This window comes from Ambystoma mexicanum, chromosome 6q, assembly GCF_040938575.1.
Source record: "Ambystoma mexicanum isolate Mex_15411 chromosome 6q, UKY_AmexF1_1, whole genome shotgun sequence".
NCBI classification, from domain to species: Eukaryota; Metazoa; Chordata; class Amphibia; order Caudata; family Ambystomatidae; genus Ambystoma; species Ambystoma mexicanum.
In genome coordinates, this window is record NC_090937.1 from 1409154842 (window position 1) to 1409180829 (window position 25988).

Here is a 25988-nt window from a genome sequence, read left to right on the forward strand (position 1 = left end):
TCCCAAGTACTATGTTACTGTGTTCAGTTCTAAACTGTCTAAAAATTGGATAGTGGTAATTCTAATTGTAGGTTTTTCTGTACTAACATTTTTTTGCCAAACATCATCATTACACGAACTTTGGAGAGTAATAAACAAGTGTTTAAAATATTTGTGTCGTCTTTCATATAGGGCCGGACATTCAATTAACAGATGCTGTAGGGTTTCTTTGTGAAGTTCATTTTTACAGACTCGACACAATTATCATTTTTTTCAAGAATCCCACATCTGGTTTGAATGTCTCTTGTGTGCCATAAATTTAATCTGAATCGCATATATTGATTCCGAAAGTGTGGAGATGGACATTTCGAAACATGTGAGGCCATGGTTCCGAATTTTTTGTAGCCAAATAAAATAGAATTAAAATCAGTATAAGTGCAACATTTCTTTTGGGTCATTATTCAATCATGTTGATGAAGCTCAAGTTGAGCATGACACGGATTATGTACTAACAGCTCAATTGTTATATCTGCATCAGCTAATATATTCAAGGTGAAGCGTTTCCATTTCATTGGAAATGGTTGTGATGATAATAGCAGGTGAGATGCAAGAATGTACAAGAGGTCTGGAGATTTTGGTGCTATTAAACATTTCCTGAAGAATGAACATACTTTCCAGGAATAAATGGCAAACCGAGATAAAGCACCCAACTCATAAACGAATCAAGGAGATTGGAGTGGAGTTGGTCAGATTGAAAATCGTTTGCCAATATTTTCCCTCAATCTTGTCCCACAATAGTCTTTACTGCAGCGGTTTTGTTTCGGCACCGTAGGTTATAATAGGCAACGCTTTTTGAGTGTAATATATCATTGTAGGACTACAAGTAAATTTGCCTAATTTATGAAGTATCAATTTAGTTTGCGAGATAGCAGAGTCCAGCTTACACTGTATGTAGGCTACATATAGGTTGTCTTTTGGCTGATTATTTATGATGACTCCTAGATATTTATAATTGGGTGCAACAAACCTTGATTTTTGCAGAATCCATGTACATGGTTTTATGTGTCGCCGTTTGGATTTCACACATTCCATTATTTGGGCTTTTTCAAAATTTATTGCCATGTGTTTATTTTGGGCATACAGGCTCAACCCCTCTATTAGCCTCTGCAAATCTCCTTGTGTTTTAGATAGCAGAATAAGATCATCAGCATAGAGTAGCCATAAAATAAATCTGCTGGGATCCTATCTTTGGCGCATCACAGTTTATATTGATACATTTTACTCCCATATCTAATATAAAGAGGTTAAAGATGGTAGATGCTACTATTCACCGTTTTGAGCTCTTGATGCGTCGTAAATATGGTTGTCATGAGACCGTCTAAAGTTAACCGTACTTGCATGGTGATATCAGAGTGCAGCAAGGCTATTAGAGTGGCTATAGAGGGTGGGCACTGGAGTTTCTTTAGTTTCTTTTGCAACAATGACTTCCTTTTTCCCCTGAAGGAAGTCTCCAATGCAGTGAAGTTAGAGATTCAGGCTGTAATAGTGAGTCTTCGGAAGACGCTGGCTAAATTGGGATAAAATGAATCCAATGGACTCATTGTGGATTGCCCGGCAGTAACCTACTCCCATGTGGCTAGGGCACAGCAACTGCTTCCTGATCCTGACCCTGGGGGCAACATATAGGAGGGTGGATCACATGGGAGGAGACAGCCTCCGAGAAGATGTCATGGCTTCATTCAAGGAGACACGGTAGACTCCATTGGCCCTTGAAGAAAACACCTTGATACCCAACATCCTAATGGCCTACTGCCATGCATCTATTTCACCGCTTTAGGGAAAAGAGAAACATTTTTCCCCAATATCCTTTAGGCCAATCTTCCATGTTTGGTCTAAAAAGTTAAATCTCCAAGAATATTTTTTCCAGTTCTAATTCTCCTTCATATAGAACTGGCTTGACACATGAAACCGGTGAAAGTGATTTCCCAAGTAATCTGCATCAGTGTACATCAATGGATTACATTTCCCACGAACACCCGAGTACTGGGATGAGGAGGAAGAAGGGAATGATGCATAGCAGAAGGAGCCTCAAGCTCCACGAGTGTGCTAGTTGCTTTCAGAATGCGCCTGTGTGCGGGACATTTAAAGATTTTTAACAAATAGTAGGAGGCTGCTGTTTGGGAGATGTCATCGTACCTCTCTGCGAGGCATATGGACGCTGGAAGCACAGACCGGTGTGGCGGCCTGTACCAGTATGGAGGCAGAAGAACGTTGCGAGCAGGACGTTCCGCAGACACGCCGAGGGAAGATTCTCGGGCGTTCAGCAACCAGAGAAAGCAACATTTCACCTACCGGGAACTGAAACTGGAGGAACCAAAACGACATGGAAGCAGTGCAGAGCGGAAAGCAAACTGCAAAGCTATGACGTTGAAGCACGAACAGGACCGAAGACGCGGCACAGAGCCGGCGAATAAGCCCAAGCAGAATGGGGACTCGGGACATTTCGGTAAACTTTAAAGCCAGAGAAACAGAGACATTAAGAAGACTGTTTGCAAACCAAGAAGGTATTTTGCAAATACAAACCCCAATCATATGAGCGTATGTAATGCAGAAATGGGGGAAAGCCAGAGTGAATGTTGAAACAACCAGACATACAAAACCAAGGAAGATGTATACAATTGTGGAAGTAAAAGAGGAACTGTTAGCTATGAATATAAGAAGTCCTGGCAGGGGAGTATACACCAAGCAATCACAAGTGCATAAGATGTCCTGGCAGGGGAGTATACCAGGCAGTTGCAAATCTACAGGAAATCCCAAGAAAGGATTAGTTTGTTGAACTAAAGAAGGAACCTTTGAAAGAAGGAACTACAAGGCTAAATAGTTTTGTAACTAACAGGATTATTTTGAGACAAGAAAGACACAAAGAACTGTTAGACCAAGAATCATTGGCACAGTGTTGAAGAATTCAGGGGAAAGGAATCAGCCTCTGGAACCAAGGATCTTTCACCTTGGAGAACTTATGTTGCAGTTCTATTTTTCCTTCATAAACTCTTTTTGCAATCACCTGGTTTAAAGACATTTCCCTTTTCACCTTATAGTTCGATTTGTAGTGTGAGGGCCAGGAGAAAATGTTTGGACACCAGCGCGTCTAGAAACACTTGTACAGGCACGTTATAAATGCCATATCATCGGTCACGGTTCCAGTGGGGCGCGAGTCTTCTGAGAAAAAAGCACCGCCTTAAAAAAAAAAAAAAAAGAGGGTTTCAGTTTGTCCTGTTACATTGCTGGTCTGTTTTTCTAACAATGGAGGTTGCCATGGGGACATTCAGAGCAACCTAGTCGTCCTGCGCAACGTGAACACATCTGAATTTGATGCGTTCCACCCGGCAGCTCGCTTGCTGTCACGTGACATACGTACTCATTCATGCGGCACTTACGTGTGGATACGATTTAAAAGCTTACAAATCCCACATAACACTTCTTCTGATTATAGTCACATGCAGCGTTGTCCGAGTATTCTGACTCATCAAAGGTTTGGACCTTCTTTGTTTCCAGACTCCTCTTTTGCCTTCCGATTTGGTACTTCTGACGACCGCTCATTAACAAAACTCTGCCCGTTTCAATGGACTTCCTTTTTGCTTCACGGACGACTGCAACTGAGATGGTACCAACCTTACCCATTACCTTTCCCCACTTTTCTACCCTGTGTTTGCTTTACGAACATTCCAAAAGCATTCCCTGCATCAATTTCAGTGCAATTCTGTTCCGCTGGAAGAACGAACATTCTAAAACAGTTTCAACTTTGATTTCTGCACGGTCACGTTCCGCTGAAATAACACGCGACTGCACATCACCCGTTCAATACTAGCAACCCTCTCCTGTTCTGCTTCTTCTCCTTACTACCTGGATACATTTAAAAATGCTAGGATTTGGGGACTCATGTTCAAGCTATCTATACAGTAACTACACAAGAACAGCATTGTGCACTATCAGGACGCCTTGCAGGGAAATTCAACAGTGCACCAACCTGTACCTAGTGCGTCCCGCATTCCGCTCGGGTACAGTTCCTGTACTAACCTTCCCTTCCTATTGCCATTGGTTTTTCCTGGATTATATTCCTTCTCTATACAACTGTCCCACTCTGGTTCATACTACTGTTCCACACTAGTAAGATACATACATCATAGCTCCTCTATTTGTCGACCACCCTTAGACCACGGTACTAAAGTAAGCCCATTTCTTTCCTGTTTCCTATCTAGAGAGGGTGGATCAAGGTGAAGTTCCAGCATCTCCTGCCCACGGGCCCATTCAAGATCGAACTACATTGCATAGGCTGGTCCTGTAATATGAATATCTGTTGTACATACTGGTAAATAGATAGTTTGGTCTAATCTTGTTTGTTTCCTTTGCAGCCTGGTTGCAGCGGTGTTTGCTTCCCTTTTGTCAGATGATTTTGGAATCAGCAAAGGGGCGAATCTAAAGGAAGATCTCCCTTGTGAAGAGTAGACCTGGGCTAAGGCTAGCCCGGGTTCCACGACTAACTGGGCTGCAGGGATCCAGAGTGAGTATCGACAATATCATAGTTTTGATTTTGACATCCTGACACAGACAGATCGTTCGTTTTTGGTTTTAGGTAGGGAAACTCCTCTTGGAGTAGGGTCAGAGGGCATTTTCCCAACCCGTTTTATGTTGATAAAGTCTTTAACCAGAAACATGGCTACTTTGTGTCCCACATACCTAGGAAAACTAGCAAAAAGCGAGAAAAGCTTTGGCCACGACTATTGATATGAAGGAAGATTTACCACATATCTAAGAACTAGCAAACACTGAGAAAAGCCTTGGTAACGAGTATTGACGACTTGGAAAATGGGAGAACCTGCAAGTGGGAGGCTTTGGCAAATTAGTTTGGAGTGGGTCAGATCTGCAGTTAGTGTATTGCACAGTTTTTCAAAAACATGTTACCAGCGATGAAGAATGACAGTTGTTATTGGATCATGTGCACAGGGGGGGCCGCTGCTTTAGGTACAGTAGTGTTTCCATAGATATGTAAAAAATGAAATTTCATTCCTATACCTTGAAAGCAAACCTCTCGCAGGAATCCCCCACAATAGTTCACAGCTGCATACAAAAGCCAGACCCTCCACATATTCCAGAAAATCAGTCTAATCTTGCAGAAATGTTGAGCATTTCACCCATTCAAGAATGAGCTCAGGTAGGCCGACATGAAAAATAACTGGAACATTCAATTCGGTATCCCCTTCATGTGGTAGGGGTCATACAGAAGATGCAACTCTCAAAGAGGCTGCTTCTCTGGTAGGAATGGACATCTGCACGACTTCAGATCTTCCCAATTCAGATCCTTGATAGTGGTCGCACAACCATGCTGAAAGAGACTTCTGTTAAATGGGTCTGTAGACAATCCCTCAATCCCTTAAAGTGAAACCTGAACAACTACTTTAAATTTGAACGCAAAACAATATAGAAGTTACCCAAAATAAATATTGCAAATGTTATGTTTTTTCCCCAACACAAAGCTACAGAGAGGTTGGGGGCCAAGGGGGGGCATTTTACTCGTTCATTACTGGTGGGTTTGTGGTTGCTTGGCATAACCTTGCTGAGATCACATGATGGGTAATATTAAGGAAAGATGGGCAATTATGGAGAGATGGAGAGACTCAGTTTTTAGATGCTATATTTTGGTCTCCGTAACTGCTATGTCCCAATAATAAGTGTCAATGTGGAGGGTGATGATTACAGCCAACACAGGCTGTATTCCTGTGGTAAATCTGCCAGAATACTGCCAAACGGATTTAATGTTACTGCCACTTGGTCCAGCGAAACTACAGACAGATTACAAGTGGTAGTATGACTGTGTTAGTCCCCTTTTATGGAGTCCCTAGGACTCCATGGTGATTTTGGCGGAAATACAACCGGTGGAGATTCTGCCAATTTGGATGTTTATTAGAGGCAAGGCAGCAAAATTACCCCCAACATTTTGCTGGAGGAATTTCCCACGCTTCACCACCATTATTTTAGTACAGCAGTGCGGTAATGTGGCAGAAATGCAGTGGTAACAGTTTTATTTTTAAAAACACGTTTTATTTGCATTTGGGGGAAAAAAAACAGGAAGACGTTTCCCATTGCCCCACAGAAGAGACGGCATAAAGCATACAGTAACAGCACCCGCCTAATATACCCGCTCAAGACTTCAAAAACTGTCCACCCTATCCGTCCCGGCAGCCACCCAACATAGCCCAAATCGCCACATTATCCCACCCCAGAAGTATAAGTACGCCACTGCTAAGGATTCCAGCAAGAAACCATCAGGTCCCACGGTATGCTACAGTCTGCATAGACCAAAACTTCTAATGGCGACGATAGCTACCCATCAGCTGAAAGGGGTTCTACCAGACTTGCTCCACCTGTGTCACTAAGGCCGACCTGTTCCCGCCTCCCCTCCAGGGTAACCAGCATCCAAACAGTGCAGCTTATAGCCGTAACTCAGCAACATTTACTTTTTCAGTCAATGGGTCATCAGTAATCCAGGCCCTGCACATCAATACAGCAAATCCTAAGTGCCCCATTGGTAACATAGTGGTCACCCTGAGGTCAACTGTGCCATAGAGCAGATCGATATCAATCTCCCGATAGGGCCTCCGCTCCTGCCCCCCAGTTTCTCACCACACCTCTCTACTGCCTCTCACCAGGTCGCGATGCCCCCCAAAAGGCTAACTCACAGGGAATACTCAACAGGAGGTGGGAACATTGCTTGTACCAGCACATCCCTGTCTTTGACATCCATGCACCCCTCCCTCATCCCACCTTGCACCTCCCTGCGCCAAACAGTTGATTCAGCTAAACTCAATCCCCTCCAAGTCTGCCCTCCAACTTTCTATTCTGGGTCCGCCGGTCTGTTTCTAAGCAATTGCAATTCTATGCTTGGCCAGTACACAAAGGAGGTCCTTCATCCGCGTGATATGCACTGTGTGCTTCCTCCTCCTTGGATTATAGGCCCAACAAAGAGGCCTCCGCCGGCCAGGCGTCCATCTGAATACCCTTCTCAGCCACTCATCACCCCTCCACCCCCCCCAAAATCTGCAACCTCATGCGCACATCGCAGGCACTGCAGCATCCCAGCGCCTTCAAATCTGGAGATTCTGTGAAAGGTCATATAGGCCCTATGCATGATGTACAGCTGAATACGCTTAAATCTAGAAATCCTAGAGACCCTCTTGATGTACCCCAGAACACGTGCCCACTCAGTGTCTAAGTTATCTATCTAAATCCACCTACCACCGTGAGCGTAACCCCAAGGTCGTCTCCCCATGCCTGCTCAATAGTAGTTAGTACAATCGAGAGACTGTATGACTCCCTTCAGCCACATCATATATGGACTCCAATGTTCAGTCCCCCTCCTTACCTATCGAAGTTCGGTCATTGGGCTTTAACATTCCTCACCAGGCTCTGATACATAATAAATGCCTGTGTGTATGCCCGAGCATTGCCTCAGGCTTGCAAAATAGATCAGCTTCTCCAACAAATCACCCAGTGTGACTAACCCATGACCCTCCTAATACTTCCTAATTCTAGTCGCAAGGTCAGGCCCTTTCCCATGCCCAACCTTATCCATAATCTGCTCCACAAAGTTCTCCCTGACTGAAGGAGCCAGGGCTCCGGTTCTAGACCTATGTACACAACCCACAAGACCTCCTTCAGGAAACAACACAGAAGCATTAAATCCAGTGTGGGCTCATCTGCCAGCCAGCCCACCGTGAACTGCATCCGACCCGTGAGATAATATAACTCTAAATGGGGCAGTCGTATCCCTCCCATATCAAAGTCCCATTGTAGGGTGCCAGGCACAATCCTATTCCTCTTCTCTCCCACCCCACAAACAAAAGAGTCCTAATTGCCGAATCCATATCAACAAAAAGATTCCTAATTGCCGAATCCATATCAACAAAAAAAGCCTAAAAATGTCGTAGGGTATGTTGGTAAAATGATACAACAAACGAGGCAGCACTATCATCTTGAGCAGGGCCACCCTGCCCATCACTGACAGGGGCATTCTTTGCCAAAATGACATTGACTTGAGGGTCCCTGCCCATACGCTTTGTGTTCTCTATACGTGGTAAACTGCCATGTCATGCCTAACATCGACCCCTAGATAAATGAAGGACTCCAGGTGATATCTGCATCCCAAGTCCAGCAACTGTGTACGGCTACGGACCACAAGCTCTGCCAATGGGAACAAGCATGACTTCTCACAGCTTTTACGAATACCGGAAATCTCTGCATACTGATCTACGTGGAGAAGCATATCGTCTTTATACATTGAGATCAAATGTGGGGCCTCATCAATCATGATGTCGGCATCCAGATAGTCCTTCTGCAGGAACACAGCCAACGGCTCCAGAGCCAAGATAAACAACATTGGGGACAACGGGCATCCCTGCTCAGTGCCTTTGCCGTGTCTAGCGAAGCCACTGCACAGTCCTCCCCCAGCTGCCCAGCTTGATCAATCACATGAAGTTGTCGCCAGTTCCATGCAGTGTTCCTACCCGGCACGTATCCCATCTGGTCAGTGTGTATTAGATCACTGATAACACCCTTTAACCTGTTGGCTAACAAGGCAGTAAGGATTTTATAATCTGGATTGATTATGGAGAGTGGCCTGTAAGAGTGCAGCGGTACAGAGGTGGCTTCCTCACTTTAAGCGCAGGCACAATTATAGACTCTCTCAAACTAAAGGGAAGCAGCCCATCTACATATGCCTCGTGGAACATATCAAAGAGTTTTGGTGCCAGTATTACTGCATATTTTTATAAAATTCCCACAGCAGCCCGTCAGGTCCTTGGGTCTTCACTTTCGGCATTGACCATATAAGACATGATTTCATGGACGGTAATCGGTACGTCCAATATGTCTGTACGTGCCTCATCCAGTTTGGGCAGCTCGATCTAGGGCAGTGCCTCGACGATGTCTCCACCACCACTAATCTCCCTCGCTGTGAGGGATCCCTCAAATAGAGAAAAGACTCCTTCGAAAATAAAGACTCGACGTCTGTGCCTAAAAAGTCCTCGACGCCACAGCCGTCGAAACACTAGACGTCGACAACTTTGACGCGGTTTTCAACCAACATTGCAAAACCCTCGAGGGATGTCAAGAAAACACCCCATTACCAAGGAAAGACTTTCCGGAATCACTTTCCTCAATATGAGGATGTTGAGCCATCTTCGGTTGAATCACGTCCGTGTGGGTTGTATTATGGGGCACCAGGGTTCCCAGAAGCCTTGATTTATGTCGGAGGAATCAAGAATAAAACATCTTCAAGAATCCCTATGATATGATATGATATGGCATTTATAACGCGCCTATACAAAAGTGTTTCAAGGCACGACGAGGCAAGGGGGGGAAAACAAAAAAGGACAGACAACGATCCTACTAGGCCAAGTGTCATTCAGATCGTGCAAGTGCATGGGAAGGGGGGAGAAATGAAGTGCGCAGGGGAAGGGAGAGGGGAAGTGCAGTACATGGGAAAAAGTGGAATAAATAATAAAATAAACGGCCAGCTGGTGGCAAGTGTCCTCATTTCTTAAGCTGGGTGGGAGCGCATTCCAAGCTTTTGGGGCTAGCACTTCAAAGCTGATGCCACCTGCTTTGGCTCTGTTGTAGGCTGGGACTGTGAGTAGATGTGAGTATTTGTCTTGTTTTGGTCCGTTAGTTGGCACTTGGTGTATTCTTTCAGCTAGGTAGGCTGGGGCGGTCTGAGAGAGGCATCTATATGTGACCGTGCGGGCCTTAAATACCATGCGCTCTTTGATCCTGTGAGGCTAAGCACCTTGGTGTCATCTTCGATTCCACTCTCCTTCTCGCCTCACATTACGGACCTTGCCAAGAAGCCCCACTACCAGCTGCACCTTCTCAGCGGTATTCATCCTTTTCTCACTTTTCCTCCAGAGCCCTGGTTCTCTCCAGACTGGACTACTGCAACAGCCTCTTTCTCAATCTACCTTCTGCCCTCTGCAACTAATCCAGAACAGGACTGCCGGACTTGTTCTTGGCCTCAAGACCAGGAACCGTATCTCTCCAGCCCTGAAATCTCTCCCACTGGCTCCTGGTGGCTACAAGGATCAAATTCAAGACCCTCTGCATTGTCCACAAGGCTTTCTGGGGCCAGGCCCGCACTACATCCAACTCTCTCTTCCTAAACACCTTCCTCTTTGAGCCCTTCGCTCAGCCACCTCCAACTCTGAGGGTCAGATGCTTCTCCAGGCAGAGAGTGGGGGGAGATCTCTCTCCTCTGCTGTTGCATCCATCTGGAATGTCCTACCTGCCCCTCTCAAACTAGAGCTGGACTAGTTCCAGAAGCAGCTCAAGACCTTCCTTTTTGCTGTTTATTTCTCTCTCCCCCTGCTGGCCAACCTGTATGCTGCGCGGACTTGTTGCCCAACTACCCTCAGAGTCTCACTGGTACCAGGCTCCCCCATGACCAATAGCCCCCTACACTGCCTCCAAGCCTACCGTGCACTTAGGGGCTGTATCTGGAACTCTACAGTCCCCTGCCACCACCTTGCACTTACCCAGAGCCATGCTGCCCTGGTTGCACTTACTCAGAGCAATGCTGCCCGATTGCACTTCCCCTTCCCTCCCTCCGGCACTTCTCCCCTCTCCCTCCCCTTGCACTTTTGCATATCGCACTGCACACTCTGAATGACAAGGCCTAATAAGATCATTTGCTTTGTCCTCCCTCGGTCCTCCCTCCCTTGTCTTGTCGCACCTAGAAACACTTGTGTACAGGCACATAATAAATGATATATCATATCACCTTTTGAAATTGGATTTCAAATTCAATTTCGAACTCTGGATTTTATGCCCATTTTCATATCGAATAAAATCGTTTTTTATGATTCATCCTGTTTGAACATCAGCGCTGATATATGTTAAGTAACATACAAAAGAACCAGTACCCTTCTTTTCCTCCATCTGCAACACATGACAGGGTTGACACCATATCCTCCTACCCATTAGGTATTGGTATCTAGCACTCAACCCTCACCTGGATCACATGCTTTCTCTGACAAACTAGATAGCTTCTTTCTTCCTTTCCAATAGAATTGCCAATTCCTCCTCTACAGGCTCCCTCAAGGATTTTCACCCTACCCTTTTCTCAACATATTCCTTCGCCCTTTTGCACAGCTTATCCAATCCTCCATCATCTTCTATTTTTACGCTGATACTTAAATCTTGATCAGACTTAACACATCCGCTGACAACACTGCCAGGAACCTACATGTCATTTATCCACTGCTGAATGCAAAATAACTAGTTATAACTCAACAGTGACAAAAGTCCTTATCACCAATCACCTCAACCAGCTGTGGTCGTCCGTCATCCAAATCATGTCTCTTGGCCCCTGCCCTCAACCACCTCCCACTGGCAACAATCTTGGTTTTAGCCTGGACACTGAGCACTTTCCTAATTTTACGACACCAACTGTGACCAGTGCCCTTATCTTCTCTAAAATGGATTACTGGAACAGTGCTATTCCACTGCAGAGACAAGATTTCCCAAACAATGCTTCCCAGTCCACTACCTCCAAAGAGACTACCACAATCTGCCCGGCATTCCTCACTCTGCTTACCCAAAAACAGTGCTGCCCTTTTTCCACATGAAATGGAAACACTATGCCTGTCGCAGAAATATCTGCTTCTCTTCCGGGATTCCATTGACTACCTCTTCCAACAAGTTTTGAACTGGTAGCCATGCCTTTTGTAGCTCTTGCCACTAGACTGTGGAACTCGCTCCCACTTCAGATTAGAACCATCACTGATCATCTGACCCATAATCTCCTAATTCCAGTAAGGGCCAGGTGGTGTATGATGTGCACCATAATTGTTAGTAATAAATAGAAGTACATGTCTACGATTATTTATACTTTTTAAAAGTTATATGGCTAACTATAATTGCAATGGAAAGCTTCTGATGGTCTCTGCTGTTTATTATAGAACATTGATTTGTAACCATGGTTTTAGGTTTATTACATGTTTTTACTTCTCTTAGTACAACTCTGAGTCTTAACTAATTTAATTCTAAATCTATTTGCATATGCTCAAAAGGGTGCGCCATCCACCCTAACCGATTGAAGGGCTTCTTTGGAATAGCTTGGAGAATCCAGCTGAATAAGGAAGAGTCCTCCTGCATCTGTGGGGATGGACTCATGGACTTGGCTCAATCTTGGGACCTCTCACTGATGCAACATTTGCTTGAAGATCCCCCGACGCCCCCATGTAATTATTTAGCCTATGTCCATAGTACAGAGAGAGATATTATGATACTTGTTCTTCGGTAAATGTATTTGAGAGGTGAGATTCAGCAATGCCTACATTAGATGCCTTATTTTTGCTGGTACACTCAAAACTGGCACACACTGCAGTTATCCAGCATCCCCACAGAAGATCAGACTACTGTTCTCAAGATTACATCCATCAGCAGGAAGTTTAGTTCAGTCTGCACAGCGTTCCTGCACCGTTAGGACTCATTCAGAAAGACCAGGATAGGTACGGAATGGTAGTTGCCGTTCTTATGTTATCATCTGCCGCCTTTACAATGAGGCTGTGAGCCCTGCTTTAGGTCTTTCATCCACATTACCTTCAGATCGTAGGCCAAATCCCCTAGTTAAAATGCATGTGCTCTTTGCTGCTTAGCTTGGCAATGGAGGGTTTTCAGTGTTTCAGATTATATATACCTTTACCGATCATACATTTTAAACTAGTACAGTGCTAAAAGAATTTACTATAGCCTTGCATCGACTAATGCAAATTGGTTGTTCTGAATCCTATTTTAAGAGAACACAAAAAAAACAATTGGTCAGTTGAATGTCAAGGATAGATATTAAGTGGGGTATTTGGAATTTGTTTTCTCCTAGTTTCTTAATAAATAACAGGTTTGCATTTGGAAATTGTTGTTTTAAAATCCTCCTGTTGATCTTATTAATGTTGTCTTGTTTACAGTGTACTGGTTGGCAGGTCCTGAGCTGTACTTCAGCGTTTGTTCTTCTTGTTTCCTGCTCCAATTGCTGCTCCTCGGCAGAATTAAACTGGAGACCAAGAATGAATGATGGACGCAGAGGGACACATTGGGGGATGTCTGTTACTGCACTTGATTCCAAAGAAATGCACACTGCACCATTTACCATGCTCCATGTTCTTTGTAGACATGAGGTGGAAAGTCTGGCAAGATAAACTGTGTGCCTTACCTTTGGATAATGTCTTCGTAAGGTCTGCCATCTACGTGTAGGATGACAATCTGGATCACTAACTTCACATGCATTACAGAATATTGGTGTTTGAACAATGCCTTAAAAGACCATTTCTGTGCAATGACTTGAAAAACACTTACCGTTAGTTAAAAAGAATTTCAATTTCCCAGTGGTGGCCTCCTTCAACTGATATTTTGTGATGTCTGTCTCTACATGACAGATGCATATGCTAGAACCGATGCCACTGATAATTGGGGTGAAGATGTTTTTCAAATGGAACTATGAATGCTTTTGTGTATGTTATCAGTTTTATTTCCACATATTTAGAAGTGGGCCAAAGACATGTATGCTAGAAGAATTTCCTTTTTACCATCGTGCCCATTCATTTATTCATAGAGAGATGTTGGAACAAAGGAATGTTCCGTAGAGATGGCAAAAGGTTTTTATGATTATTTGTTTCATTACCTTATTCCTCCAATGCACCTTTTGCCTCGTGCACATACCCTCTAGAGGTGCCCTATATCTATTGTTTAATTATAGCTGACGGGTGCTTTTAAGCAGATGGCAATTCATTCCTTGTAACCTCACTCATTCCAATATAGGTCTTGAGCGTATGATATCAATATATGGATTGATGCTTCTTAAAAGGGACGTTCTGGTTCCAAGTAAAACCGAAAACCCCCTGAAATTTGCCAGTTATGGTAAGCTAAGCAACCATAACTCGCGCCACCACGATGCACTGCTAAAACTAACACCCAGGACATCAAAGATTATATCACAAATGTCATTGAAACTGCACAGAAAGAAGCAAGAGCATACCTACACAACAGTAACATCAAAAGTTTGTAAGACACTAGTAAGTACACTACATTTATTTAATATATTTATACATTTTCTGTATTAGGTACACCACAACTAATATTTTTTTTTTACACAGAAATGTCCAGTACTTTGGAATGGCTGGAAAAGAATTTCCCAAAAGACGAAATGAGTGAAGGGAGTGATGATAATGGTAGAGAAAACATTTCTCTATATAAACCAATTCATAACCATTACTTTGTGTACTTAACACTTTTTTTAACAGACCAGACAACCAATAAAACTAATATACCACAAGAGATAATAGAAGATCCTCTCAAACGAAACTGAAAATTGATTTATTACTACAACACTTCAATCACTAAAAGACTGTATTGTGGACCACATTAAAGAAAACATTAAATATATCTCTCCCACATGTACCTGTTCCCCCTCTCCATGTCCCAGCCAACCATCCCCAAACCCTCCTCAGCAAGAAAAACGTTACGATGAGATTTACATCCCTTCCTCCCCTCCCATACATAATGTCGAAACCCCCAATTCCCCTGTATTTGTTTCAGTTTCTGCTTCCCCATCTGTTTCCTAATTTTTATACCGTTAAACAATAATACAATTTTAAGTGTGTTCTTAGTATATGCCTGTGTGTTCTTTTTTTTTTTTTAAAAAAGGCAGTTAGGATGTCCGCGGACAGCGTGGGTGTCCGTTATGTCCACAATTAACCAAAATGGAGGTGTTCTTTTTTTTTTACAACTTTATTTAAAGATTTATCGAAAGAAATACATATCATTCCAAAACAACAATTATGATAACAAGAAAACGACAAGTAAAATGAAAAGAGCATTATACAAGTTGATACAAATAGTACAGAATAAATAAGAAAAACCTATCAATTATCTCTACTAATCGCAACAAACCTAATTTGAAATGATAACTAGCCAAACATCAGAGGAAAACTAGAGAAAAAATTAAAAAAAAAAAAAAAAACACAAGACAAACACAATAAAAAGAACACAATAGTAAATTAACCACTCTGAAAGAAAAACCATCGCCCATCAGCACTTAATTCACACAGAGTTCATTAAAAGCCTTCCACTGTTCCTTATAAAATTCTTCTTTATGTAAAGCATAATACTTAATCCTCTCAAATCTTGAGAGCAACTGCACCTGCGATAACCATTCATCAATATTTGGTTTCTTTCTCGTCTTCCAGAGGCGTAAAATTTGACGAGTCGCCACCAAAAACACCTTATTAGCCCAACACAGAGTCTCATAGCTAAAGTGACGAGTGCCCACTGGTGATTTCAAAAGAACTGATTATGGTGTCCTTGGAAAAGAGATGTTCCCGACCAAATGAACTCTAACCAAAACCTCACTCCAAAAACCTTTAACCCTCGAACAATTCCATAACATGTGAAGCAAAGTGCCTTCCTCCGTAGAACAACTCCTCCCTTAAGCCAAATCTGTGCATTTTAACTGGAGTCCAAAACAGACACCCCAAAATCCTCTGTTGAATATATCGTAAATTTAGATCAATTTTCATCCTAACTGGAACCTTCCATAGAACCTCCCAATCCTGCATTGAAATATCTCCACCCAGTTCAGCACACCACATAAGTCGAAGAGCATTCCATGAAGATCTAAATTTCTCTTCTACCGGGAACAACCTCAAATAACTAGACACTGCACGAGGCGCAACTACAATAAAATTACACCTTTCTGGTCTTTGTAACAAAGGGTCAGTAAGCATTAATACTCTCTCAGAAATCAAATCTCTCAACAATCTATATCTCCCCATTTCCCTATTATGTAGCATAAACTTCCGCTTCAGAGACTCAAAAGCTATCATACGGTCATCATCCCATATGTCTCTAATAAGTAATATACCCTTGTTCATCCAACTCCTCCAGCATAGCATCTTATTATTGATCTGCAACCCCGGATTCTGCCAAATGGAGGCCTCCCCATAGAAATGAAGTCCCTGCCCTCCACTTACAATCAATGATGTGACTGCATCTTTGGAAGCATGGACAGCCTGCAATGTACTGACCGATTTAGGTAACTTTCCAAGAGAGTACAGTGATTCAATTCGGAAGGGTCTCATCTTAAACTCTTCTATCTGAGCCCAAACTGGAATGTCTAATTCATTCAACGAGAAATAGGATACATATTTTTTAATCAAAAAACTTTTGTAGTAATTTTCATTGTTAGGATAACCAAAACCCCCCTCATGTACACTCCTAACCATTAAATACCTGGGTATCCTTGGTTTCCTTGAAACTCCCCATAGAAACTCCTGAAAGACCCTATCCACACGGGCCAAAACTTTTTTCGTAAACCTTAAAGGTAGCAATTGAATAATTTACAGAACCTTAGGTAGGAGCAACATTTTAATAGCATTAACCTTTGCCAAGATGGATAAAGAGAGTCTACTCCACCTACGGAGCATAGTCCTCATGCTTTCCAGAACTTTATCTATATTGAACTCGGCCATACCTTTCACATCTCTAGACAAAAAGACACCTAAATATTTCACCCTACAGTTTTCCCATTTACAATTTCAATCTAATAATCGTCTACACACCTGAGCGTCTCGAGCTGGAAACACAACCGTCTTCTCCCAATTAACTTTATAACCTGAGAGCCCACCAAACTCAGAAATCATATTCTTCAAGATGTTTCCCCCCTCTACAGGATTACTAAGAACAATAACTATATCATCAGCAAACGCCAAAACCTTAACTTCAACTTCACCAACTATAAAACCGGATAGGCAATCCGACTGCCGAATATATGACAAAAATGGCTCGAGAGCCAAATTAAAAAGGTAAGGTGATTGTGGACATCCTTGACGTGTGCCTTTAAATAATCTAAAAGAAGATGATAGTACCCCATTCACCCAGACCTTTGCACTAATACCCGACTGTAATGCCCCAACGGCATTTATAAATAGGGGACCAAAACCCATCTTAACCAAAGTAAAATTTAAAAAAGCCCAAGCCACATTATCAAAGCCTTCTCAGCGTCAAGAAATATGAAAATCAAATCATCAATTCCTGAGGATGACAAATTCAAAATATCCAAGAGAGTCCTAATATTATCATATCCATGACGTTGCTTCATAAAACCCACTTGAGACCTACCAATTAACAAACCCATATATTTATCCAACCTGGAAGTCAAAATTTTCGTAAATAATTTTGCATCCACATTCAAAAGTGAAATGGGGCGATAATTACAACAATTTGATGCATCTTTCCCCTCCTTGGGGATTACCGTAATCACTGCCTCCCTCATTCAAGGACATAAAACACCCTCCATAAGAAACCGATTATAGAGTTCACATAATTCTGGAGCTAGCTGCTCAGCAAAAGATTGGTAAAACTCAGTCGGCAGTCCATCTGGGCCAGGTGACTTACCAGACTTCATTTTAATAATGGCCTCTATCACCTCTTCCACTAAAATAGGAGCATCCAGAAATTCTCTGGCCTCATCAGACAGACAAGGAACTTCAATCTTATCAAAGAACTCCACCAGATCACTTTCTAACAGCACATGCTCTTCAGAGTATAACAATTCATAATAATTGCGAAAACACTCACCAATATCCTTCCTTTTCACAATAATCCTACCAGACTCATCTTTTATTTTCTGGACAAAAGACCTCTCGCACAAACACTTCAACCTATTCGCAAGCAATTTACCCCCAGAATCCCCTCTCTCCCAGAAGCGTTGTTTAGAATAAAAAGTCCCATGGTCTGCTTGAATCTCAGACTCCAGACGCAACTGCTCATACAACCTTTCCATCTTTAAACGATCCCTCACTGATCCAGTACGAGCATAAGCCGATTGTGATTTACCGAGATCCAGCTCAAGATCTCTCATTTTTGCCTCCCCTTCCTTCCTCACTCTAGATGTCCAAGTAATCAATTCACACCTAGCTGAGGCCTTAAACGCATCCCAAACCATTAAACTATCAGCCGAACCCTTATTTACAGCAAAATAGTCTGACACAAAACCAGAAAGCGATTGTAATGCTTTTTCCTCTTTCAGAACAAATGGTTTTAGCCTCCACCTAGCAGAATCCGGAGAGTGCGGAGCAAGACACAATCTAACCAAAACTAGAGAATGATCCGAAAGATGCCGCTCACACATTCTAGCTTCGATTATCGTCCCAGCCATATTATCTGATATAAGTAAATAGTCAATCCTTGAAAAGGAATCATGAACCGGAGAGTAAAATGAATACTCTACTGTCTTCGGATGCAAGACTCTCCAAGAGTCAATCAAATCAAAGGTATCCACAAAATCACAAAATTCTCTACTAGATCTGTGGCCAGTAAAGGAGCACGCCGAAGATCTATCCAATTTGAAGTCCATAACACAATTGAAATCCCCACCTAAAATGATTACTTCTCCCCTCATGTCAGCCAGAAGTTTAGTTACAGTATCAAAAAAGAGACCCCCCACTGCACATGGGCCATAAACTGAGCCGATTGTAAACAGCCTATCTTCAAATTTCAAATCAACTAAAATGACCCGACCTGCATCGTCCATAACTATCTTATCAACACTTACACCCAACCCCCTTCTAACCAAAATTCCAACTCCTCGTGAATTAGTAGAATAACCATTCAACCACACCTTTGTATATCTAGAATTAGTAAGGAGGTTCTCAGTGCCATCCTCAAGGTGTGTCTCTTGAAATAGAACCACATCAATCTTTTCCCTCCATAGTCTGGATAGAATTTTTTTCCTTTTAGAAGGACACCTCATACCTTTAACATTCCAAGTACCAATAGTCAATAAGCCCATACTTTAGTTCCCTCTAAAGCAAAAATCAGCAGAATCACCATTCACATGACCTCAATAAAGTGCATTACATCAAAATGATGAACAATAAGCAATTGATAATGGATAATCGAGTCAGAGCAAAAAACAACACACCTTGCTAAACAGACACAAAACAAAAGACACAAAGATACAAGTAAATTGAACAAAAAAAGAGCCCAACAGCGATTGGGCCCACTATGAGTTACAATATATACAAAACTAGACCTATTCATGACCACCCTCCAGAAAGCTGTGCCCAAATTTAAAAGGTATAAACTATCCATCTAGACAGTGCAACAAGTACAAGTCGTGAACAACAAGTAATATTCCCCCCCAAACAGGAACCTGAGAAAGCCTCAACAAAACCCCAAAAGACCCATCACTCCAAAAATGCTGGCGCTACTATGCATATAGTCTCAGACAAACTCACCACTGCAAACAAACATTTATCCATCAGCAGCCACTCAAAACAAGCGACCTATGACCAAATCAAGATATATATAAAACAATGTCTCGTCCGTGCTTAGTGGCACAGTGACTACAGTGCGCAAACGATTGAATAGAAGAGAAAGGGAAAGAGAGTAGTACTCCACATTAGCCCTACACAAAAGCACATAGACAACCTTATCACAGTACACACATCAGCACAAGATTGCTAGATCACATGAGAAAAGTAAACACACACCACCAAAGCGCTTAGCCATAACAGTGCCATAGACTACTTGCACTAACCCCAGCAACCACAATATGTATTACTACAAGGGTGCTCCCGAAACTAGTGCACAAACAGTGACACACAAGACCCAGAGAAAAGGCGCCCCGGAATACATTATCAACATAAAAGCATCACATGTCAAGTAGTAAGCAAAAACATATACTTCCCCACCAATCCACTAACACCAAGGTAAATGCTCAGTTGTATCACATGTCATTCTTATGAGCATTTTTCAAAAATTATACCAAAATCCCACAAGATCTAATACATTTACCCTCATATTGCAAAAGAGAGAGATAAGGAAGTCATAGAATGTGCAGGTTGTATAAATGTCACAGTAACCTCCTGTGTTTCTCGGATTATTAGGAAGCATCTTTATGAATTGAAAAGCCCCGACAAATCAAATCTCAAGCCTGGGGCACTGATGAACGAGCCACAAATGACGGTGAAAGAAATGGTGTGCCTTCTTTGTGAAATGCACTGCTCATGCCGCTGACAGAAACACATCGACGTTGCATTGCAGGTGGCAGCACCACACCATTTCACTGTTTACCCCCTACTTGAAAGTTATTGCCCATTTTGAAAGAGCCACACAGACAGGTATAGCGCATAGTTGGAGGACTGGTAGGAGCTGGTTGTTCCTAACATTACCATACATCATGTAACGGGCCGTGCGTAAAGATGTACAAGGCCGCATACATGTCTCAAGTTGCTGATCACAAACAAGCTTGGGATAGAAAACATTCACCAAGATGAAGAACAAGAGCGCCAACACGCATGGGAAGGCTGCGTGAGATACAAACGAGTAAAAAAAAACTCAGTGTCAGCACAAGTGAGACGATGGTGCTGTGCGATATGAGCAGCCCCCAAGGACCGGTAAACAGCTCCATATACATATCAATTGAGAGACTCAGTCATACCTTTTTCCCGACATTGAAAATCACTGTTTCCGTCAGAGCCGCTCATCACAGGAAAAAAATCTGCTTGACCATGTACCCTAGAGATCATCCAAGTTCACATCCCTTTGTCCCTCACCGTCACGGCCAATTACATTACTTCCAATTGCTGAAGACCGAGGTCTCCGTAAGCAATGCGTAGTACGCCATGCACCGCATCACGTACGGCACGCTTACAAGTAAACACAGAAGGTACCTTCTTCTAACAGATTCCCATGGCCATGCCGAATTTACAACAGTGCTTGAGAAAAAGAAACCGTTTTAAACTAACGGTTTGACATTAAAAATAAAAACTCATAGATTTCTGAGAGAAATATTGCAGTATAAGTAAAAATAAAAATAAATACCACACAACAATAAATAAAACAAACAAGCGCAATTCAGTACTATTATTTATCCCTTTTCTTTTTCTGTTGTTGCGTAGATTTTTGAGAAGTAGGTGCAGTACTTGCTTCCATAGGTTGCACATCCAGGTCAGTTAAAAAGGCTTCAGCTTGCCTGCAATCCATAAATGAATGTACTCTGCCTTCAACCACAATACGGAGTATTGCAGGGTAGATCATATAGTATTTAAGATGTTTGCTTCTTCCTTTCTCCTTAGCTACTTGGAAGCATCTGCTTTTCTCCATAATGTCTTTACTCAAATCAGCAAAAATCATTATTTTGTGTCCTCCCCAGGCAAGATCACCATTTTCACGGGATTTTCTCAGAATGAGCTCTTTTGTTGGGTATCTCAGAAACTTTACAATAAAATGTCTAGGTCTCTGGCCCAGGGCGGGCTTCTGACCAAGCGACCTGTGTGCCCTCTCAATTTCCAATGGCTGCTTCGGGTCCAAATTTAGCATGGAAAGAAGTGCTTTCCGGAGGTGTTCTAAGGACACTATACCTGTCCGCACTGTCCGTACTTAAAATGGAGGTGTCCTCAGGGCACACAAGATGTCTGCCTGTCCGCAATTAACCAAAATGGGGGTGTCCTAAGGACACTATACCTGTTCGTAGTTAAATGAGTGTCCGCAGGACTCCAAATCCGTCGGCATGTCCGTAACTATTCAAATTAGGGTGTTTTAAGAGCGCCTCCCTGTTCGTAATGTCCGCAACCAGAATGAATATATCCGTAGAACACATATTCCGCCCGCATGTCCGCAAAGTTTTTTATGCACATTTATGTTATTCGGTGACTTCAACACTGTTCGCAGAACACCCGCGCAACAAACCATTGGGTCCTATGAACATCATGCCTGTCCATAACTGTCCGCTGCACGTGTGTCACTTTTAATTAGTTCAAGGACCCGACAGTGTCCGTAGAACACCCGCGCGCATGCGCACACCCGTCCCCATGCATTTGGTGTCCTACGGACAGCCGTCCTATCCGCAAACGTGTTTGCAACGTCATCATGTGACCGCACCCATGCTGAGCATGTGTCCTTATTTGCGGACACTGTCCTGGCCCCCGAACATTTAAAAAGTGCTTTTTTGAGCAATCCAAGGTATTTTACAGTAAAAGTTCACCATTGCACATGTCCCAGACTATGTCCCTGCCGATCTACATACTTCTTTGGAACTTTTTGAGCCCTTTCTTTGTGTTCGATCTGTCCGCGGACAGCCGCGCACTAGCGCCCCTATAAAAGGCCACACCCTAGAATTGCGCCTCCTTGTACTTCTGGCTACCTAACAGAGCATTGCTTCTGACCTGCATTCACTGCATTGCTGGTGACTTCTGCCTGCTACCCTCCACCACCACCACCACCTCCCCAAGGACCTGCAGAGGGGAAAAGGGGTGAGGATGCAGAGGAGACGGATGAAGAGGATGAGGTAATGGAAGTCCAGCTCTCGCTGTGAGTCTTGGGTGTGGCGGTTGTTTACCACCGTTGATGGAGTGCCAAAAGCTTGTGCGAGTAAGGTGATCTGCACTCAGTGCTGCATGGTGCCGAGTCGTGGAAGGTCTGGTTCATATAGCTATGGTACGACATCAATGAAGGTACACCTAAAGTCATTCCACGGTGGGCCTATTCGTAAGGTTGTACCTTGCGATAAACGTAGTAGGTTGAGTTCCTCTACAACATCCTCCGTTTCCGCTCCTGTCACCACAAAAGACACTCCTGTGGGACAGCGCATCCCTCCAGCTGCCTCGCAGGCCATTCATGATGCTGTTGACCCTTACCTTTAGAGGATCACAATATTGTGTATGTACTGCGATGCAGTACTCTGCAGGGGGGAGAACCTTCGGAGTGCTTTCTAGACTGCGGTCAAGGATCATGAGAAGGGTCTGCGACCTACCTCAATAAGGCCCACCCTACTTCTTCCTCTCTCCACCTGCCCTTTATTATCCACATGGTTGGTGTCCCTTCCTTACCCTCCTTTCCTTGTGTGTCGCGTTTAAAAAACCCCAAAAAATATAAAACAAAGAAACCAAAAACAAAAAAAATGGCTCTTTTCAGAGCCGCCTTTCACAGTTTAAAAATAGAAGTGGCAAATAAATGGTGCAGGGCCCTGTTTTTTTTTTTTTTTTTTTTTTAGAAGTCCGCGGATAGTCTGCAGACATTTAAAATTTTGGGGTGCTGCCCTAACAGAACCATTGCTCTTTTCTCTAGGAGGAAGTGGTGGCTCTGAAAATAACCTTTTTTGGTGTTCAGTATTTCAAAAACTTCAAATAGTCAACACCTACTGCAAAATGGATTGCTGGATTACCAAAAAAAGTCGCAATGCATTTTGTATATTTCGCAGAAAAATCTGATTGCCGGCATAGGTGAGATGTACTCCATCTCTGCGAAAAATGTTTGTGCTACCAAACATAATATTTTCATTGTGAAAAAGAGGACATGCCAACATCTCTCAAAAAGGCACAAACAGCCTTATTGACATTGAGCCTCACTTTCTCCATTTGTGGACCAAATGAAGAAGAACGCAGCCACATTTGTCTCTGCGCAATACGAGAAAAAATGACTTGGGAATTTGTAAACACGTCCATGACCTTCCCAAGTCCTTCTTTCAGTGCAAATTGCAAAGAGATTCCAGAGACATGTCCTAAACTGTTCGCTCCACAATGAATAATAATAATGTCGGGATGACACTGTCACCAAAGTAGCACAAAGAGGAAACAAATCCTGCCACTTCATTCCACATACTCCATGCCAGTGCACTTCCACATGATGGAATCTAAGATGTGCAGCCATTCCACAGCGATCTGCATGCACCTCCAACCAATTTATGCACAAATCTCCCAAAATCCAAACAATCTGCTTTCTGAAACACAGCCATAGCCATCTGCTCTCTTCTCAGGAAAAAGACTTTCTGACAAAACACAACCCACCAGTAAACCTTATTGACCAATCCCTTCCTCTGCTCAGTCTCATTTCCATACCACTCAACCCCAAAATCCATGTATGCAATACGTGCTGTCCGCGGACAACCGCACTGTCCGCGGACAAATCGAAAAATCTGAGCGTGGGTAATGAAAAATTAAATGGTGTGCCCCATTTACCCTTTGAGGTTGGCTCTGAAAAGAGCCTTTCTTTTGGGTTTTCTGCAGATGCTTCACAAACACCTTTTATTTTGTATTTTTTTTGCATTTCTTTCTTATTTTCCTCCAAAAATCTTTGCGTTAACTTCTCCAAAGCAACCCTTATGTTCCAAAACAGTATGGCATTTCCCATAAAAGATAAAGACATGGCATCTTCTTTAAAATAAACAACATTGCCAGAATCAATGTTCTCATTATTACAAAAGAACATACCAGCTCTAAGCATGAAAGCAAACATGCCTTGGTTAATTGCACACCTAGCAATATTTTGCTGAGGACAAAAAACAGAACTATTGTCCCATATTGCCCTAGGTACTAGACCAGAAAAAATAACTTTGGCATTTGGAAGTGTTTTATTACTGCCTGAACCAAGTGTTCCAAATCTTCCAACAAAGTAGGGGCAACTGCAAAGCACCACAGTGCAAAACTACTACATGTGGACTGTTCACACTGCCCATATCTCCACAAACTTGTACAATTCCCTGCACATTGAAACCAGGAACAGTGCTCCACACCACCGCCACTCCTTTAACATCAAAATTCCTTGCTACATTCCTGCATTTAGGATACTGCTCCAAACCATGCACAAGCATATCTCCAACCACCAACACCCTGACTTTCTCCACCTCCGACATCTTCACTACACAGAGCCTCTTTCAACACAAACCACAACCTCAACATCTGATTGGCTGATCCCTACAGTCCCCTTTCCATGCTGGATTTGCTGAGAAACCCCAGATGTGGAACGCCCTGTCTGCAGAAGGCCGCAGTGTCTGCGGAGCACGTAACACTGGGGCACCCCTTCTACCCTTTCCACTTCACTCTCTGCATCATTTCCTCATTGGCTACTGTTAAGCAGTCACACAATCATCCACCAATCACATCCAAGAACTCTACATCTAACTTTATCATCACAGATCAGCACTTTAGAAGTACTATTGATCACTCTCAGTTCAATTGGACTGTGACGTCAAAGGACCTACATCAACATCTACTATAAAACTCCCCAAGATTTCTACTTGCAGATTCATGCACATCCACATGCATAAACACACACTACAGGTAAGAATAGTTCTACACAGTACATGTACAGCTCTTCTAGGAATACATATAAGCAGAGTAACTGCCACTTACCCTGTATAAAGTGTAAAATAAACTTACTGTCATATCTGCTATAATGAAGTGCCACTTGCAAACCTGTCTGCTCTCCAAATTTATGTTCATTTTTTATTTATTTGTATTTTTAAAGCGCTCACACAGCCCGTGGGCATCGAGGCGCTGTTACAGGATTTTTTTTTTGCATAATTGTTTTTATAACGCGCTTTAATACCCAGTGGTTTCTAAGCGCGGACCCGGGGATCAAACCTGTGTTGCTTTATGTCGTCTTGCTTCCAAGACGAACACGTTGCCGCCGAGCTATCCTCCCGAGCATTTGTTTAAGCACACAGCTAAACAAATGCTCTTCATATTAAAAGATGGGAGAAATAACAGTATAATTATGAAAAAGGCTGTCTGGTGGGTTATAAAATTGCCTACAGCCAGGATGAGTACATGCATCTTCATTCATCCACACACAGACAATATTAGAAAGGCTCCCAGCTGAAACAACACCAAAGCCTCTATATCAAATCCTTCTGCTTTATTTCCCACACCTTCACAAATGCATACATTGCATGCTTTTCTGTACAATCTCTGCCATTTACCCTTTAAAAATAGCAAAAAATGCATATGATTATTTCTTCCATCTCTTAACATCCAATAACATATTCAACTAACAGATTCTAAGTAAAATATAAGGGATGCACATAGGCTAAGGAAAGTGCATGTCCATACTATGCTCAGTTGTAAGAAAACATTTCTACTACAAACACACATATTCAGTAACTTCTTTCTTTTACAATTGCAGTG